The sequence below is a fragment of the Sorex fumeus genome, unplaced genomic scaffold (genome assembly GCF_029834395.1).
Source record: "Sorex fumeus unplaced genomic scaffold, SorFum_2.1 ptg000054l, whole genome shotgun sequence".
Classification (NCBI taxonomy): Eukaryota; Metazoa; Chordata; class Mammalia; order Eulipotyphla; family Soricidae; genus Sorex; species Sorex fumeus.
Window position 1 is genome coordinate 47,899,683 of NW_026606111.1, and position 18,771 is coordinate 47,918,453.

The window sequence follows — 18,771 nt, forward strand, 5'->3', positions numbered from 1 at the left end:
TTTTACTTTTAGCCCATGGTTGCTTTGATTGCTCAGATGTGTTTCTTGCAGGCATCAGAATGTTGGGTTCAGTTTTCTAATTCATCTTCCTATTCTGTGCCTCTGAATTGGCACATTTAGTCCATTGACATTGAGAGAGATTGTTGTTATGGGGATTTGTGCTATCTTTATTTAGAATTTTTGTACTTGTGGGGATTGCCTTAGCTTAAAGTAGCCCTGTTAGTACTTCTTGCAACAAAAATATGGTACTCTTTACAAGTTTGCATGTCGTCTCTGTGCAAGGACCATCATAATCTCTGTATCATTTCAATTTTAGTATATGTGTAACCAAACCTAGTAGGAGTTAATTTTTCTCTTCTGATTACTTTGAGTGTTGTCCTTACATACCCTATGGCAGAGAGTGGTACCTAATCAAGGAAAGTATTTCAAAGCAGCTTGATAGATTTAGAACTTTAATGTCCCAGAAAGAAAAATATGGTTTTTACCATATTATCTTTTACCATAATCAACGCATCAGTTTTACAAAATAATTCTTTTGGAAGATGTTATATGAGTCCTGTTTAATGCACTTCCCTGAAACCTTCATTAAGACCATTAAACTAGAGCCTTTTGCTGTTCTCACCTCAGTCCCGTGTACATCTCCAGGAAAAGGTGGATGGTGATGTCTGCACTTTGACCACCTTGAATGTAAGTAGGATTTTTCTCCTGAAGGAAGAGGTGAGGAGAATATTGATGATTTCATTCCACATTATTATAAGTTCAACTTGAACGGAAGTTGAGACTCATGAGGGTCCTGTAAAGGACAGAAAAATGGGTCTCAGTGAAGTTTAATGGCCAATACACATTAACAAACACAGATGACTCAAAGCAGCGTGTGTGCATCTTTTTGTATAGTGAGTTTCATATCTAATGATAGTGATTCTCAGTCATGACACACGGGCAAAACAGACCTATAATTAAAAATCTAGTTCTCTGAGCAGAGTGGGGTTTCTTAGGTGATTGAACAAGTGTGTAGTAATTTATTACTAAGCACATACGTAGTTTGAATGATGTGTACTTTTTGATCTAAAATTAATTCCAAATATGTCTAAAATGACAGTCTCCTGACCCCGCACCTGGCTTTCTTCACCAGGGTCCCTTGGAGGGGGTGTGTTGAGTTTCCCTCACCGTGCCAAGCAGAGCCCCGGCACCTGAAGACCTCTGCAACCAGCCATAGGTACGCTTTAAACCACTCACCCCAAGCTTGAAGGAGCCTCATGCATGAACGAATCTGACAGAGGAACCCAGGTGTGCGCAACCGGGGGATGAGATCTCCAAGGGTGCTCAGATCAAGACTGGGCCCCCTCCAACCAGATCCCCCATCTCCTAGTAGCTAAGTGTTACAACCACGAACTGCCCCTGGAGCCATGTAATCCCATCAATGGCCAAGATACAGAGACTGGATTTTGTTGATAAGACAACAACAATTATTGTCCAGTTGTCACTCTGAGAGAACCTGGTACGCATCTGCGAGTAACTTGCCCTTGTGTTTACCAGTCATTTACGCTTCTTTCAATACAGATTATATGATCATGGTTTATGCTTATTTTTACTATTGAAGTATAATAGCTAAATACTGATTGATTTCACAGCACTAATTTATTAAAAACATTCATCCTTGGCCTATCATAGTAATTGCCAGGATTTGTTGGTTTTGCTTGTTTTTTGATTACTTAAATTGATTTTGGTCCTTTTCTTTCAGGTTGAAAAATTTTGACACAAATGAGTATATGTTTTTCTTTATCTTCTACAGTTTTAAACTGAGAACAACTGTTTGTTTTGTACAAATAAGATACCTGTGCATTTACTATTTCTTCTCATTTTATTTACATTTTAACACATCTCGATTCATCTACAACTTATCCTAGTAAGTGTTGTCATATTGAAAGAAACCACCAATTTTTTCAATCATAGCACTGTAGCACTGTCCTCCCGCGGTTCATCCATTTGCTAGAGCGGGAACCAGTAACATCTTACACCAAATTGTGAGATTTGTTGTCACTGGCTTTGGCCTATCGAATACGTCATGGGTAGCTTGCCAGGCTCTTGCTATGTGGACGAGATATTCTCGGTAGCTTGCCGGGCAGAGGAATCGGAATCAGGGTTGGCCTCCTGCAAGGCAAACGACCAAATCCGCTGTGCTGTAAACGTTATCTAAAATATACTAGTAATAACAAATGTTGTTTCATAAACAGTGCAATATAAACAATTATTTAGTAATTTTCTTGATTTTTTAATGAAATAGATAAGCTCTTGAGTATCATGGGAGTATTTTTCTAACACAAGAGTCTGACGAAGGTGAAACTGTTATAACCGTCTTGTAGAATTCCATCTCCCTAGCCTGCTTCAATCTACCCCACTCACTATCCAATCCGGTCTTCTAATGGGATTCTGACCTCCTGATTGGCTAGCCTCTACCTTTCACCTGCCTACTTTATGAGATCATTCTCCCACCAAACCAACCACCAACTGGTAGAATCTTGGGGGTCTCATGTAGTTGTTTGTAAACAAATTTGAATCATCATGGCAAGTGACGAGTGACCAATGACCAGTCACCAGTGAGCAGTTGTCTGTACTAAACACTTGTGTTCTTAAGCCGCTTCAGTGTTCAGACGTAATCTCGTAGTCTCCTCTTCTCGTCTACCTTTCATCGGTATTTCCTCTTCTCTGACCATGTCAGGTAAGGAATAATACCTTTCAAAGCTTGTCATTAGATTTATCATCCCTAAACTTAGCAGTCAAGGAAGAACAGCACGTAGTAATGAAAGAAAGTATTCAAGTAGAATTTTATAAGCCTCATTTTAACTTGACTTTGATATTTGCTGTGTGACTTTAGACATTGGCTTACTTTATGTCACATACAAAGTGTTTTTCGTCATTGATTACATTATATTCTAGACATACTTAGGAGCTCAAATACACACACACATACACACACACACACATATATATATATACATATATATATATATATGAGGGTTGATTCTCTGTGTTTCTTTTTCCTTTTCATAGTGAATTTTACATGCTATTCACTTAAAACAAGTAAATCAGAGAGTATTTTTACAGAAACAGAAAATATAGATGCTGTGAAAAACTGTTAATATATACTAGCATGTGTTCTCTGTAATGGTCTCTTCACTTGTATTTATACTTCAGTATTTTGAATATAGTGATATTACAAAGTAATAATCATTTATCTTTGAGTTTTCTATTTAAACCAGGTAATAAGAAAATATGGGGCATGTGGAAGGTGTGGAGTGCTGAGCATTAGGGAGGCAAGCCCTCTAAGGTAAGCAAGTTTGGGATCACTTTCATCAAACTTTGAACAATCCACACCAAGACAATATGAGGGAGAAAAAAATAGGAAGAAAGAAAGAAAAAGCATAGAAAGAAAGAAAGAAAGAAAGAAAGAAAGAAAGAAAGAATAGGGACTTCGATTATCAAGGAAGAGGAAAACGTTTGTTCAGAATGTTGAAGAGAACCAAAGATTTAAAATCAAAAAAGAAAGGTACCAGTAGGAAAAGCATATTATCAGAAAGCCATCATTGCTGGCATTTTTCCTTATTATCTCTTAGAACACAGTACTTGGTTCTTGACAATTTGAGTATAAACACGCTTCAGAAATGATGTTTCCCATAAGTAGCTAATAGTGCTTATCTAGGGCGGTGGAAGACACATAATCTTCAATGCTTTTATTACGTTATGGTTTTAAGTACATGTACGCGCTGCCTGTTAAAATTAAAAATTGGTATATTCTAACTTGAATAAGGAGATTTGATTCATTTATGTGGTAAGTAGGTTCCAGGTTTAAGCGGCTTCTCATCTTTACAAATATTATTTCATGTGATTTTTTCTTCCTAACATGAAAGTATTTTGATAATAGTCAACTTCTGTTTTAAATCCTAAGAGGAAAAAGAAAAATCAAGTCTCACAGGTCTAATTACACATTTTTGTCATATTTGTGAATTAAGATTTTTCCTACATTAAAGATATTTTATTGGATTTTGGTGCTCATTTATTAAACATTGAGAAGAACGTTTTCCTGGTTGATAAAGCTAATTCTAATCTAGGGGTTGAAAGTAAATTTGCAAATTTTGTGATCACTTTTTAAATGGTCTTTTCTGTGTCTTGTGTGATCAAGAGAAATCCTATGCAATGTTTAACACGTGTTGTTTGCTGGTTAATATTCAAAGGTATTGATGAGAATATTTTTTTGTACTTTCGAAATTTCTTTTCTGTATTTTACTCATTTAAAACATTTCCTTTCTATGAAATACAATCACGCTTACTCCTATTTTCTTTTTGTTATGTAGTTACTGGTAAATCCTTTCTCTTTAATGGACTGGTAAAGTGTGCAATCAAAAATCACCTTCTATTCCATTTTTTGGCTAGCAGTTTTTTGTAAAATAGAATACTGTCTACATATTGTATATGTGGAAAAATTTATTAATAACGTTATTGTACTGTTTTATTTGGTTTTGTTTGGGATCACATCCACTGTTATTCAAGGCCTACTCTTGGGTCTGCTCTCCATAACTTACTGTACTATGCTGCTTGCTACAGAGCCCAGATTTCATTAATATCTATATTCTTTTTCAGTTATGTGATAAATATTTTTCATTATGTTTTCTTTACCCTTCCTCCTATGTAAATCACATGAAATAGAAAAATTATATTTATGTATGTGTTATTTTTCTAAGAATTATTAGTAACTACATTTTAGACAAACAATTTAAGACACAGAGTTTAAATAAAATTTTCCTTCCAAAAACATTTCTTTGAAAAAACTCAAGTTGTCATTTTTGAAGTGGATCAAAAATGAGGGTAAACTTCAATGCATCCACAAGAGTAAGTCGTATGTGAACCGTAAGTTACAGGTACTCATCGCACAAGTCAAATGGAAACCTGATGATTACAATGGTAATAGTTGTAAAGACCCCAAATGCCTAAATTAATGTAAGGTATTCCTTCTGGTTTCTGGACTTGTAGTGATCATGCAGGGTCCTGGCAAAAAGTCCACATGCTTTAGGATGTGTAACCTGGAAATTCAAAAGGCACTGAGAGAGATAGTACTGGAGGGCAAAAAGCATTTATCTTGTACACAGCCAATCCAGTTTTGAGTCTATGAAGTTCTTGAGCTGTTGTTTGTCTGTGAAACTGTGTGTTTTTCCTTCTATTATGAATGAGAGTCTTGTTGGGAAATGTATTTTTGGGGAGGCATTTATTTCATTGAGTCTTTTCACTATGTCCCACCACTGTTTTCGGGCCATGAGGGTTTCATCAGAAAAATCAGCTGTGAATTTTAAGAATGCTCCTTTGTAAGAGATTTCTTTCTTCGATCTTGCTGCTTTCAGAATTTTGTCTCTGTCTAAGGTTTTGGTCATTTTGATCAGAATGTGTCTTGGGGTATTTTTATTCGAATTTCTTCTAGATGGTACCCTTCGGGCCTCCTGAATGTGGTCACAAGTTTTCTTCAGCTCTGGAAACGTTGTAGCAATTATGTCTTTGACAGTTTCTTCTTCATCAAAGTTTTCTTCCTTTACCTCTGGGACTCCAATAATTCTTATGTTACCTCTCTTGGCGTCATCCCGATCTTCTCTTGCCATCTATTCCCGAATTGTGAGTCTCTTTTCCATTTTCTGCTCTTTTCTGGAGAGTCTCTGAACTTCATCTTCGAGCTTACTGATTCTGTTCTCAGCAGCTGTTACTCTGCTGCTGAGGCCTTCCACTGAGCTTTTCAATTCGCCTATGAGATTTTTCAGGTCTGACATTTCTGATTGCAATTTCCTCATTTCTGCCTTCAGATCCTCTTATCTTCTATTGGCATTGATTTCCATTGTTTCTTTTAATTCCCTAAGCATCCTAAGTAGCTCCCTTCTGAATTCCTTGTCAGAGAGGTTGTCTAACATTAGAGTACTGTTGGTGTCATCTGGGCTAGACTCTTCAATATGAAAGTTTGGTGGGCTTTTGCGTTGCTTTACCATTGTGAGAGGTGTGGTTTAGTCTGTCACGTTCACTGTTACTATTCTGCTTGATATGCAGTAAGAGTTAAGATAGGCTTATGAGTTATTGGCTACTGTATTTCTAGTGGCTGAGCTAAAATAGAGAAGTTTCCACCTAAGAAGGTAGCTTATGGCTCCTATGGCATATGTAGTGGGAAAATATTTCGCGGCCGCTGATGCGGCCGCAGCTCCAGAAATGGTCCCTGGCACTGGGCGAGGATTTGGGAATGTCTCCTGTTTGGAATTGGAGCCATTCAGCTTTGTTGCCAGAGCTGGGCCTCTGTGCCTGTCCCACGCGGCTCAGGGGTTGAAAACCGGCTTTCTAGGGGCTGGATCTAGCTGCGCATGCCCAGACAGGGTCCCAGGCCCTTGGGGGAGGACTGTACCTGTTTGGAATTGGAGCCATTCAGCTTTGTTGCCCAGAGCTGGGCCTCTGTGCCCATCCCACGTGGCTCAGGGGTTGAAAACCGGCTTTCTAGGGGCTGGATCTAGCTGCGCATGCCCAGAGAGGGTCCCAGGCCCTTGGGGGCGGGCTGTACCTGTTTGGAATTGGAGCCATTCAGCTTTGTTGCCCAGAGCTCTGCCTCTGTGCCCGTCCCACGCAGCTCAGGGGTTGAAAACCAGCTTTCTAGGTGCTGGATCTAGCTGCGCATGTCCAGAGAGGGTCCCAGGCCCTTGTGGGGGGCTGTACCTCCAAAGGCCTTCTTTAAGTCAATGAATGTTAAACAGAGCGGCATCTTAAACTCCCGAGAAACCTCAATGAGTTTGGTTATCCTGTGGATATGGTCGATGGTGCTGAATCCTTTGCAGAACCCGGCTTGCTCGCATGGTTGTCCTTCATCTAGTGTTCTGCAAATCCTAATTAGGATGACTCGAGTGAACAACTTGTAGATGACAGACAATAGGCAGATCGAACGATAGTTGCCAATGTCATGGATGTCTCCCTTCTTGAACAGTATTACGGTCCTCCTGGTTTTCCATTGGGACGGAACCTTGCTTTCAGGCAGTTAGCGAGTGAAGAGCCGAGCCAGTGTATTGATGAGTACTGACTGCAGGTTCTTCAGGTGCTCAGGTCTGACCTTGTCTGTGCCGGGTGCTGTTTGTTCCTTTACCAACTAAATGGCATGTCGGATTTCGGAAGGGAGAACTTTGGGAACGACATATCCATCCTGTGGAATTTGGTATGTCGGCAAGTGGACATGGCTGTCGAAGAGATTTGAGTAGAAGTCATGGTAATCTTCTCCATTGCCGTTCTGGAGGATGTGATGGATCCATCAGGACATCGGAGGGCAGTCATCTTGGTCTTGTAGTTGGCGAAGGACAGGTGGGCGTTATGAATACTTTTCCCGGCTTCTGCCGCATCTACCAGTACTTCTGCTCTTCTCTATTTGAGGTCTTCCTTGATCGCATCTCTGCACTGCTTTGCGAGCTTGGACATTAACTTGTGGTTGCCTGAGGCATGCGCCAAACCACACTGGCAAATTTGTTCAAGAATTTTTGAAGATAGGCGATTTTTTGTGTCTCTCTTTTGGCATTCCTCGCACATTCATGGAGGTGCTGAACCAGTCGATCGCATTCCTCGTCAATGTTGTCAACAATGGCATCTTCCCATGTTGCCGCAATTGTACCAAAGAGTTCCCAGTTTGTGGTCATACTGGCAGTTCTCTTTTTGAACTTTTCAACCCTTTCTCCCCGCTCTGTGAAGTAGAATTTTGCATGAAGGAGACGGTGGTCCGATACCGTTCGAAATATTGGGACAACAGTGACATCTGTCAGGCAAAACCGTTGATTGAATATGATGTGGTCTATTTCGCTGTGGAATCTTCCACCAGGAGACTCCCATGTCCATCGTTTAGATTATGCCTTCTGGAACTGTGTTACCATGAATGGTTTTGGTCGACATGATGAACTCAGATAGTCTCTCACCCTGTTCATTCCATTCTAGGCCATGGGTCCCAATGTGAAGTTCTTCAGCTGATCTTCTCGGTCCTATCTTGGCATTAAAATCACCCACAATGATCTTATAGAAGGTGTGGTCTTCTTTATAGAACTTCTCTAGCTCCATGTAGAACTTCTCGATTTTTCTTTCATCATAATGAGATGTTGGTGCGTAGACAACGAAGATAGAAACTGCAGGCAGTGAGCCACATCTATTCAAATGTAAACTTCTGATTCGGGTTGTTATTCATTTGAATGAATCAATGCTCTTGGTCAAGTTTGTGTTCACAAGGACACTGACGCCTCCAACACCTCTTTTATCGCAAGTTCCCAGGAACAATTCTTCTCCAGTGTCAAAAACGGCATAGTGAGATTCTTGCCTTCTTGTCTCAGTCAGACCAATGATGTCGTACTTGATCATTCGCACTTGTACCATCAGGTCCTCGATGGATGCAACTGATGCTAGCGTACATGCATTGAAAGTACAGACGATCATTTTTGTCTTCCTTCATTGTGACAGCCTAGGTCGGCCTTGAGATTTTGTCGGCCTCTCCTTTCTCATCCTTCTCAGTGCTGCCATGTCGGTGAAGCCTTCAGGATTAGGTGAATGTACATGGTACAGGGTTAGTGTACATGATAGTCATATGAATACACCTGTGCTAATATATCGCTGGTATCTAGAGAATATATATATTGAAATTAGATCACATAGCTGAGTGTGATCTCATCTTTTCTACACACTCCCATGCCCCACACACCCAAAGACTTGTACTAATCCTTATAGATCCATGACTTTTCCTCTTCCCCTCTCCCAGAGTCTTTTAAAATTTCTTTTCAAGTACTAATGTAATGCGCTTTAGAAAATATTGAGTTAAACTTTATTGTTGTCATTTAGCTTTTAGATAGGGAACCAAGAAAATCTTATTAAAAGAGTATTTTTGTTTTCTTTGAAAATGGTAATAAGAACATTATCCTTGAGTCCCTCAATAGACATTATATAAAGAATTTTGTGAGGAATTCCCTGTACAAATCAATACTCGAAGAAATAAATGACTTCTCTGAATGAGGATGAACTGGGACATTTCAAAGTATCAATCAGTGAATCAAAGATGAATCATAGCATCCTATAGATAAAAATGATCTTGATGTAATCTAGTCAACACCACTACATTTTTTTCTTATACCAGGTGATAGCACTTTTAACTTTTTAGTTTTTATTTATTTATTTTTATTAATGAAACACCATGAGGTGCAGTTGTAGACTTACATACCTTTGTACTTGGTTTTCAGTTATACAAGAATCAAGTATCCATCTCTCCACCAGTGAACATTCTCCAACATCAAGGAACCCAATGACCCTCCCACCCCCCATCTCCCCGACTTTGCCCCAACTCAGGGCATTCCCTTTTGCTTTTTCTTTGTTTTAGGGTGTTGTGGTTTACAATGGAGGTCAATACCATTACATTTTCAAAGAAGAACATAGTCCCCTATATGTTCAAGACACTACTACTGTCCTGCGGTTCTTTCCAGAATGTACCCTCCTCCAAGCCAGCCCTTTGGAAATATGCTGGGAAGGACAACTGGATGTTCCTTTCCTCACACTGACCTGGAAGACTCTTGCTGATTCTCAGCCACATCAATTATTTCATTTGTTGCCTGATATCACCTCCTGTCCTTTATTTTTTAAAAAAAATATTTGATTTGTTTCGGGAATATAAAGAAAAAAATTAAATGGACTAATAAAACAAAAGCAAAATCAAACCTTTACACTCTGACATCAAAATCGTCCTAATAGGAGGGGAAGTAAATGACTGAAATGCGTAGGGGAGTGTTGTTAGTTAGTTGTGGACAGTAGCTGGATATTTGACAGTGCATGGAGTATGAATACACAGATCCAGAGATGAGGAACTCTGTACTTGAAGCGAATACAGTTTGTAAACTAGTCATCACAATTATATGTCCATATGAAATTTATATACATATGCTTTGTGCCTTCCTTGCATGTATGTGTTATGCATTCCTTTATCATGGCCTCAGAAATGCATCTGAGGGCACTCGGAAAATTAGTTGAGCCCCAAGTATGGGGAGAGAAGTAGTAAAGAATTGGAGGAGGAAGAAATATGATTTGGAGCTTAAGAGCCGTGTAACAGGAATATATAGATATGTATGTGTGTGTAAATGCACATATATATGTATAAATATATATATGGGCTGGAGCCATAGCACAGTGGGTAAGACGTTTGCCTTGCACGCGACCAACCTGGGTTCGATTGCTCTCCTCCTCTCAGAGAGCCCGGAAAGCTACTGAGAGTAACCCTTCCTCATGGCAAAGCCTGGCAAGGTACCTGTGGTGTATTCAACATGCCACGAACAGTAACAACAAGTCTTACCATAGGGACTTTTCTGGTGCCCGCTCGAGCAAATCAGTGAACAATGAGAGGACAGTGCTACAGTGCTATGGTTAATTCAAACGTTGTTTATGCAAAATATGAAAGAATCAAATAAATATTCTATAAAGCTGATTATACCTATTAAATTAATATAACTTTAAATAGTGTTTAGAAATGAAGTTGAAGAATTTGAAGGCTATAGAAAGATATTGACAATATATCAAGAAACACAACGGATTTTTGAGGCGCCAGAACACGTACCTGTTGTCCTTTCTTAAGGTTATTTTTTTTGGCTTTTATAGAATATGTTTTCCCTGAGTTTTTGTTAATCGCTTCCGTTTTTTAGAAAGCATCATAATAAATTATATTTTTTAAAAAAAGTAAATAAATTTGTGTTTGTGAGTGGATTATGTATGTTTGGAACCTGGGAAGTATTTTCCTATGTAAGTTACATTAAACATGATATTTATAACAGAAATACCATCTGCAGTACTATTAACAATAGCCAGAAGAAACTATGGTATACCTACACAATTGAATACGACGCAGTTGGCAGGAAACTGAAATCATGAAATTTGCTTATAAATGGATGTGCAGGGAAGAATATTATGCTCAATGAAATCAGTCTGAAGGAAAGGGGTATACTGATTGGACTACCCCATTTTTTGGATATAAAAAACCAGAATATGAGACTAATAGCCAAGGATAGCAGAAACACAGGCCAGGAGAATTGGTCAATGGTTGGACGCTTGCCACAAGTGCTGAAGGCGAGAATTTGGAATAAAGACGGGACCGCTCTGACAATGATAGTTGGAAGTGATTACTCTGGGTGAGAACTGAGTCCTGAAAGTAGGTAAAGGAATAAACGTGAGAACCTCTCACTCTCTGTATTACAATCCATAATGCCCAAAGGATGAGAGAGAGAGTGAGAGAGAGAGAGAGAGAGGTGCCTGCCATAGTGTAGAGACAGCAGGCTGTCAGGTGGGGTTTGGGGTTGGGAGAGGGAGTGGTGGGAGAGAAACTGGGGACATTAGCAATGGAACTGTATACTAGTGGAGGTTGGGTGTTAAAATATCCTATGATTGAAACTGAATCATAAAAAGGTTTGTAATATGTGTCTCCTGCAGATTCAATACAAAAATATGATATTTAGTTTCTACCACCATGACGAACCTATGAATTTGCTGAAATTTATTTTTATCACCTTGGCTGGGCTCATTACATGGATGTCTGTGTGGTAAAGCTTTTTCCATTTTATGCGGACTGAAGAGACAAAAATCATAGGGTTGGGACTTCTGGTGGAAGGAGAGAAGAGCACAAAACACCCTGTTGACCACACCTCAGCAGGGTCACCTAACTTGCGTGATGACAGACCTCCTTCACTGATTACTTCTGTTGTAATGTGGAAAAATGAAAAGACTTTGCAGGCTGACAAGAGGTTGTCTCCTCCAGTTCCCACTATTTTCTTTTCGATTAGAATTGTTTAAAGATTATTTGAAAAATTTGGAGCTTAATGATTTTTTCTCATATATTTCCCCTAAATTGTGTCAGTGGGCATTGATCAAGGAAGGCCAGCATGAAAAAGTTGAGGTGTATGTCTTAACCACCAATGCCAACACTACTGTAAGTATGGAACCCAAAGTACAATAGTAAAACTTCAAAATGTGTTTGTCAATGAAATCGGTGGGAATGCAGGGAGAAATGGGTAATCTGTTGGTGGAAGGATGCAGACACTGGTGGTGTGATTAGAATTGAAATATTGTATGACAAATCTCCATTATAAATGACTTTGAAATCAAAATTGCCTAAATTTTAAAAAAAAGAGAAGTCAACTTACGTCTATATTTCAAGAAAGCTTGTCTTAGCAAATTTTGGCAGGGAGACCATAGTTGGTAGAGAGAGGGAGAAAGAAAGGGAGAGTTGACAGTTGGGAAGAGAAGCCTGGATATCATGGAAGAGATGAAAGCTGATCTAAGAAGATTTGGAGCCATCAGAGTTTAGTTAGTTAAATGGTGAGAACATTGCAGTTTAGATACTTAAATAGTGAGATTGGTTTCAGTCATCAGCACTGTATATATAGAAAGAGTTCAAAGACCTCACAGATATTCAGGCTATAATAACTAAAAAGGGAAGCGTTTTTTTCCTGAAGCACTATGTAAGGATAATATATTGCCAGGAAAATGATAAAAAGTTGGTTCTCTTATTCACAGATTAATACATTAGAGATGAAAACTTTTATACAAAGGAATCTATCATCTTGTCCTGTTGCTCTCTTTTCTTGTCATCATTCCATTCTCCACCATGACCCTACCTAATCCGGGCTCGCCACATTTCTCAGCAGTATCACCACATAGCCTAAGAGCATGTGTTAACTGCAGGTAGCTCACAGCTCTCATGTTTGCCCCCCCATCCAAGCCAGAGCCATCCTTCTGAAACCATGGATATTTGCTGAAAACCCGTTATTCCTTGAAGTGGCAGTCATGGTTTACCTCTTCTTAATCATTGTGTTTACAAATTTAGATGAATGTCACTATACTAGTGACAGGGATTTTCCAAACTAAGAAAAGCATAAACATTTCCCTTTCCCCCACGAATTTTGGGCTAATTTTTTCTATCCACTGCTAATAATTTGTGATAATTAGGAAACAGAACTGAAGTAAAAACAGGGACATTTATCAATTTGGTGCCATGACTAATCAGTCTTAGTATAAATATATATTTCTAGAAAAAAAAGCAGAAGAAAAGAAGTTGGTTTCTAGCAAAGAATGCCAAACCTCCGCCAAGAAGTCCTTTGAAAATAAAAATTCTGACTATGTACTGAACATGAATGACACTCAATGCCTCTTTTGCAGACCACAACACCCGAAAGGAGAGAGAGAACAAAAGGGAATGCCTTGCCACAGAGGCAGGGTGGCATGGGGGGTATTGGTGTGGGAGGGATACTGAAATCCATGGTGGTGAAAAATGGGCACTGGCGGAGGAATGGGCATTTGATCATTGTATAATCGAAACCCAAGCACAAAAATTTGTAAATGTGCAAATGTACATCATGGTGTTTCACTAATAAAAATTAAAAAAAAAATAAAGTAAATATTTTTTTTGTCTGCGAGAGATCAGCAGATGGGAACCTGAGTGAAGGCAAAAGATTAAATTGGTTGACTTTTATTTTTCCTTGAGTATATTAATTTGATTTTGGAGTCAATTTATATGAGAGTTCATCAAGACACAGAAATTTTTAGCGCTTCTCTTGTTTAAAAGTATAGTGATAGACCATATCTCTATCTCACATTATTTTTATTTCTGATAGTTCGACACAAAAGATACGTCAAAATCATAGATAAATGTAAATTATTTAAATACTTTTTTGATTATGTAAAATTACCTTATAGAATTACATTATAGAATTTCATAAATTTTAGGATTATGCAGAATCAACGTGCATGTATCATATTACACTCACTACTGAAAGGCCTACTCTGTCATTCACCATAGTTCAGTTTTTCCACTTTGATTATACTTCTCGATCTGGTAACTAAATAGTCTCATAGTTCTAAAATTTGTTTTTATTGCTTTGAAAAGATCAAAATTATGCAATTTTCAACACTGGATGAAACTAGAGGATATCATGCATGTAAAGTTAGCCTTAAGGAAATGAACAGATACAGAGAGATTTTTCTCATACGTGGGATGTAAAGACACACAGCAAGGTAGAAACAAAGGTTCAAGAGCAATGTAAGGGGAGAACTGATCCACACAATTGAGTCAGGGGATTGAGAGTGAGGGATTCTGGGGGATTGGGGGAGAGGGAGGGTTTATTCTTTGAGAGAATGAGGAGTGAGTGTCATGTTGGAATTATGTGTATGAGAAACCATTCTTAATTGAATTATAAATCATAGAATATAAATAATGTTTTAGACGTTTGTCTGTCTCATTTTATTCTTTTAATTTGTTTTCTCCATATGCCACATATGCATGAACTTGTAGGATGCCTATCTTTCTCTGCCTGGTTTATGTCACTAAACATAATTTCCTCATGTAATCCATTTTATATACAAATAATAAGAAGATTTCACTTCATACAACTGAATAGTATTCCATTGCTTTACCACCTTTCATTTTCAAAATTTGTGGTTTAAAAGATACAAATATTTGTTTTAACAATGCTCTGGTGTTTTAAAATTTTTAGTTTAGTGAAGCTAAATAGATTTTACTGAAAAACACTCAGAAACTTGTGAAACAGGTGTAGGGTGGAATGGAATATTTGTTCAAGCGAGAACAGTCATTTAACAAAGCAAGCAAAGAGAGACATAGAGAAAGGAAGCACGGTATTTCTTCTTATGAGAACAAAAGCTTGAGGAACAAGCCCACTCTGGTAGTTTAGGAATAAGTACTTGGAGTGGTATGAACTTTACCTTTGCACTTTAGGGGAGAACCTGAGTGAAAGTATTAGAAGTACTTTCAGGAGCATGATAAACTGGAGTCTGCAGTTGGAATGAGGTGGGTAGAGAGTTCTTTGGGGAGATCTGAACTATGGAGAACAGTAATATTATAACATTAATGATAGTATCTTACCGTGGGATTCCAAAAAATCTGTAACAGTGGCGTCAGAAATGATAACATTCTTAGGTATTTGGATTTCCTGTGGAAACAACGGGAAAGCTGAGTTTATGCTCTGGATGCCTCCACCTGAAACAAGGTCAACAAATCATGAATGAAAAATTACAAGTTACATGGATCAATGATTCTGATCTCAGTGGAAGGCTAGCTTTCGGGTGGACAATTTCTACTGATGGCCTGATGTAGATTCTGATCCTCGGACATGTAACAGAAAGGAGGTAGTGACAGGTATCCTCAGAAGTGAAGCCTCTGAGACAGAATTCATTCATGACAACTTATGGGTTATCAAAGTTTGCTCATGGCTGCTACCATTATAACATGCCATTCAATGGTTCTGTGGTTTCGATTTACTGTGTCAATGTAAACATGAAGTTTCTAAATCGAAGGTAAAAATCTGAGGCCCTCAAGATGATGAATTATGGAGAGGGGGGGAGCTGGAGCGATAGTTCAGCAGCTAGGGCATTTGCCTTGCACACGGCATACCCAGGTTACATTCCCAGCATCCTGTATGGTCCCCCCAAGAACCATGAGGAGTAATTCCTGAGTGCACAGCCAGGAGTAACCACTGTGCATCGCCACGTGTGACCCAAAAACGCAAGAAAATGATGATCTGGGATTGATCCTTAGCATTGCAAACAGCATTATTTTCTAATTTTTAATTTTTTTCTTTCTTTCTTTCTTGCTTGCTTGCTTTTTTGTTTCCCTTAGCTTTAATGTCATGAAGGGATCTTCCCACATTTTTCTCCATATATCTTAAGAATTCCGGTATGATAGTGAGGTCTTTAAGACATTTGATCTGACTTTGTGCCTGGGACTATAAAGAGGTCTGAGTTCATTTTTTTTGCATGTTGCTGTCCAGTTTTCCCAGCACCAGTTGCTGAAGAGACTTCCTAGCTCAACTTCATATTTCTTGAGCATTTATGAAAGATTAGGTAATAATAATCTGAGGGCCAGCGTCAAGACATTTGACTATATTCCATTGATCTGAGGCCTGTCTTTATCTGAATATCATGGTATTTGGATGACTACAACTTTGTAGTAGGGATTGAAGTTGGGGAAGGTGTTTCCTTCTTCTTTTTACCAAAGATTGCTTTAGCTCTTCATGGGAGTTTATGGTTATGTATGAGTTTCAAGAGTGTTTAATCTATTTATTTGAAAAATGTTATGGGTATCCTTTTAGAAAGTGCATTAAATCTTTATATAGCTTTGGGGTGTATTACCATTTTGACAGTGTTAAACCTCTCAATCCATGAGCATGGGATGTGATTCCATTTCCTCATATACTCTCTTATTTCGTGAAGTAGTGTTTTGTAGGGTTTTTTTTTGGTACAGTTCCTTAACATTTTTAGTGGATTCCAATATACTCGATTTTCTGAGGTATTATTTTGAATGGGATTGTTTTTCTCTATCTCTTTTTTTCTCTTTCATTATTAATATATGGGAAAGCCATGTAGTACCAGATATTGATTTTGTAATATGCTACTTTACTAAACAAATCTATTGTTCCCAGGAGCTTTTTTGGAGATTCTTTGGGAATTTCTAAGTATAGTATCATGTTATCTCCAAATAGTAAAAGCTTGAGTTCTTCCTTTTTTATATGGATGCCCTTGATATCTTTTTTTTTAACGAAATCATATGGCAAGTACTTCAAGTACTATGCTGTATAGGAGTGGTGAGAGTGGGTAACTTGGTTTGTGCCTGATTGTATTCTGGAATTCTATTTCATTGATTTCTGCTCCAAGCCTTTAGTTTTCTCCCCGTTGAGAATAATGCTTGCTGTGGGTTTGTGGTAGTTTGCTTTGACTATATTGAGGAAAGTACTTTCAACTCCCATTTTGTTGAGAGTTTTTCATCATGAATGGGTGCTGGATCTCATCAAATGCTTTATCTACATCTATTGATATGATCATATGACTTTTATCTTTATTTTATTGAGATGGTGTATTCTGTTGATTGACTAGAGAATGTTAAGCCATCCTTGCATCCCCAAGCTAAACCTACTTGGTCATAGTGTGTGATCTTTTGTTGAGTTTCTAGATTCTCTTTGCTGGTATTTTCTTGAAAATTTTTGTATCTGTATTCACAAAGGAAATAGGTCTGTAATTTTCTTTTTTTGTGGTGTCTCTGTCGATTTGAGTATTAGGGTGATCTTTGCCTCATAGAAACTATTTGGGAGTATTTCTGTTTCTTCAATTTCCTGGAAAATCTTAAAAATGTTGGAAGCAGTTCCTCTTGAAAGGTTTGAAATAGTTTACTATTGAATCCATCTGGGCCCTGGATTCTGTTTGGGGGTATAATTTTGACGATCATTTCAATTTCCTTGTTAGTGATAGGTTCAATTATTCCAAATCTTCTTAGTTCAGCCTTGGGAGGTAATTGGAATCCAATAATTTATCAATTTATTCAAGATTCTCTCATTTCCTGCTGCAAAGATTCTCAAAATAATCTCTGATGATCCTATGGATTTCTGTACTTTCTATTAGGATACCCCTCTTTGCATTTCTGATTCGATTTATTAGAATTCTTTCTCTTTGTTTCTTTGAGAGGCTTCTCATGGTTTAATGATCTTATTTATTTTCTCAAAGAACCAGTTTTTGTTCTTATTGGTCTTCTGGATTGTATTTTGGGATTCTAGCTCATTGATGTCTGGTACAAGTTTTATTATTTCCTTCCTCCAGCCTAGTTTGGACTACTTTTGTTGGTTATTTTCCAAAATCTTGAGCTCTAATTTATTCATGTAAGCCCTTTCTTTCTTCCTGATGAATTCTGGCAGAGCTATAATCTTTCCTGTTAACACTGCTTTTTCTGTGTCCCACCAGTTCTGGTAGCTCGTGTCCCCTCATTCTCATTTGTTTATGGAAACTTTTTATTTCCTCTTTGATTTCTTCCCTAAGCCAACGATTGTTCATTACTTCCCTTAAAGAAAATATTTCCTTGCTGAGCTTCAGTCTGTTTGATCTATCGAGAAGTGACAAAGAAGTGTTGAAATCTCCCACTAGTATTGTGTTACTATCAATGTTTTTCTATAAGTCTATTAGAAGTTGTTTTAAAGTATTTTGCTGGTCTGTCATTAGGATCATATACATTGAGGAGGGTGAGTTCTTTCTGATGTACATATCCCATGATCATTAAGAAATGACCTTCACTGTATCTGATAATCTTTAGCTTGAAGTCCATGTGGTCTGATACTAGTATGGCCACTCCAGCTTTGTTGAGGTGATATTTTCTTGAAAACTTGTTTCCCAGCCTTTTACTTTTAGCCCATGGATGCTTTGATTGTTCAGACATGTTTCTTGCGGGCAGCAGAATGTTGGGTTCAATTTTCTAATTCATCTTCCTATTCTGTGCCCTCTGAATTGGCACATTTAGTCCATTGACATTGAGAGAGATTGTTGTTTTGGGGATTTGTGCTCTCTTTATGTATAATTTTTGTACTTGTGTGGATTGTCTTAGCTTAAAGTATACCTGTTAATTCTTCTTGCAACAAAAATATGGAATGCTTTACAAGTTTGCATGTTATCTCTGTGCAAGGACCATGCTCATCATTGTATCATTTCCATTTTAGTATATGTGTTATCAAACCTAGTAGGAGTAAATTTTTCCATATTTTTCGCTTCTTATTACTTTGAGTGTTGTCCTTCCTCAGTCCTATGGCAGACAATGATTCCTAATCAAGGAATCTATTTCATAGCAGCATGAATAATAAATAGATTTAGAACTTTAATGTCCCAGAAATAAAAATGTGGTTTTTACTATATTATCGTTTACCATACTCTAGGCATCAG

The 18,771-nt window shown here is 38.0% G+C and overlaps 2 pseudogenes; both read right to left on the reverse strand.

Annotated features, from left to right (window-relative positions):
* Window positions 1-236: 236 nt before the first annotated feature.
* LOC130033781 (uncharacterized) lies at window positions 237-333 on the reverse strand (annotated as a pseudogene).
* An 18,138-nt stretch (window positions 334-18,471) lies between these two features.
* LOC130033864 (uncharacterized) lies at window positions 18,472-18,568 on the reverse strand (annotated as a pseudogene).
* Window positions 18,569-18,771: the final 203 nt, after the last annotated feature.